Source organism: Lactuca serriola, chromosome 3 (genome assembly GCF_051521515.1).
Source record: "Lactuca serriola cultivar US96UC23 chromosome 3, Lser_US96UC23_V15, whole genome shotgun sequence".
Taxonomy (NCBI): domain Eukaryota; kingdom Viridiplantae; phylum Streptophyta; class Magnoliopsida; order Asterales; family Asteraceae; genus Lactuca; species Lactuca serriola.
Window position 1 is genome coordinate 188,464,768 of NC_136410.1, and position 2,530 is coordinate 188,467,297.

Consider the following 2,530-nt stretch of genomic DNA (forward strand, 5'->3'; position numbering starts at 1 on the left):
ATAATCCAACTCTCCCGAATCGAATAGGACCAACTTAGGAATATAGTTCACAAGGAACAACCCTAAACAAAATTACAACATATAAACATTACAAATAATATAAATAGGAAGATAAGGAAAAGATACATACCAGTGACCACATCGAGTGTCACACGAGCCTCCTCTGCTGTCAGCTGAAATGCCCTGTTCCTAACAACTGGCACCTCCGCCTTTCCCTGGCGGCCATATGTGATCCTCAGACTTGCCGGAGTAGGTGCTACTACTAGTCCTCTTGATGCTAAAATTGGGCGGTTGGCCTTCTTGTGGCCCCTCTTATTGTAATGGAAGTAATTCAGATCCGATGCCTGGGTTGTGGTGGTCGTAGTAGTGCAATCCCTGCTAAAATACCCCATATTGCCGCACTTGTAGCAGCCTGAACCACCTACTCTAAAAACCTTGTCATGTTCCCTGCCGCACTTATGATAGTGGCTCCGTCCCTACTGGCCCTTCGATTTAGAATCAAAGCCCATGGGTGTCTTCGTCGACACTCCAGTCGTCTGCCTATGCTCTGCCTTCCTCTTCCTTATGTGCTCCAAGTCAATCTCCCATTCATGGGCCATGGATATCATGTCATCCAGTGTTCGGCAGATAGAAAAACTGGCAAACTCCTGAATATTTGATCTCAACATGTCATGGTACCGAGTCTTCTGCATTTCCTTGTCTGCGACATATTAGGGTACCAATAGGGCTCTCTCTCTCTCTCTCTGAACTTGGTGGTGATCTCTGCCACGGTCTCAGTCGTTTGTCTCATATCTAGAAACTCCCTAACTAGCTATTGCACCTCAATAGTTGGTGCAAACAATGCTCAGAATTGGGTCACAAAATCCCAGGTCATGGCCTCGATAGCTGGGGTTCCCTAGGTAAAGCCAACCTCCTCCCGCCAATCATGAGCTTACTCCCTCAAACAACTAGCAAAGAACCTCACCATCGACCCCTCGGGGAAGAAGCTAGTCATCTGAGCACACTCAGTGTCTGTTATCCATCGTCTAGCTACAATGGGGTCCTTCGCCCTAAAGAATTCTGGCGCCCCACAACCCCTGAAATCCTTGAAGGAGAGAGTTTGGGTTCCGGACTGACTAGCGGCCAGAGCGGCCCTAAACATCCGAATGTGATCCTCCATCAACTCGATAATGCCCTCCTTGATTGATCCAAACATCAACTGGGTCGCATCAAGGATACCTCTTGTAATCTCAGACGCGATGAACTCGCATAAACCTGCATCAATTGGTCCGGCGCTCGAGCCCGAACCAGATCTAGATCCTAAACCTCCTGCTCCACCGCCTATCATCACCATACTGAAACATAACACACACACAATCAATATACGCACATAAAGGCTCACACTCTCGAGCTTCCTAGGTTCATTGTGGTCTTCTTTGTCTCGGATGTAGATCATGTGCTTTCAGTAATACGAGCCTAATACTACCTTCCACACCTATCTACAACTTCCCCAAGAACTATCACGAATCCTCCAAGTCACTCCCTTTTATCCACCACCCTCTCATACTTAAAACGTCCTACGCGCCAAGACATAATACAAAAACTTCCTAACGTTCATTCCTAGGGCTACCACCACACCACTCCCTACCATCAACTGTAGAAGGAACTCCCCCTAACACCCTCTAACTAGCTCCTGAACACAATTACATATTACTAGTACTAGATAATTTTTCGAATGAAAGGTCTCACATTACAACGGTTGGACTCAATAAGAGCTGTGCAAGAGAGTTAAACCTAGCCTTCCAAAATGATCTAATCTCAAATAAGAGCATATTTACTTAATAGTTAGCTGATATTAATGGGACTCCTAGTAGCACAAAGCAAGCAACATTCGAGCAGTGAGTAGTCGGAAATCAAGCATAACCTAAACATGTCATCCTATCATTGAAAATATGGGCAGATGTGGTGCGATCAGGTCGAGCCTTTCCCTTTCGAGCTGGAAGTACCTGAAACATAAATTGAAAACTGTAAGCAGAAAGCTTAAAGAGCTCCCCCAAAATACTCCATACCATACATACATAACAGTCAAAACATAATTGGGTCTATTTCACCCCTTCAGTATCTTTCAACTGGTATTGGGTCTATTTCACCCCCTTCGGTATCTTTCAACCAGTACTGGGTCTATTTCACCCCCTTCGATACTGGGTCTACTTCACCCCCTTCAGTATCTTTCAATTGGTATCGAGTCTATTTTACCCCTACCACTAACACATATAATCGTAACAATAAGAGTCACAGAGACATCAAGCAGATACATGCATAACAGGTAATTGTCACGGATACAATCATCATACTAACAACATAATCTTGTTGGCCGAAATTAGTGCCTTCGACCCACAACTACAGCGAAGGAAACTCACCTCATACTGAAGATATCAAATCACACTCTGACTACATACTCGTGAAATCATCTCACTATATCATCGGTAAAGAAACCCTAATTAGAATTTAGGTCAATAATCTAACCTATGAGCCCAAACCCTAAATCTTG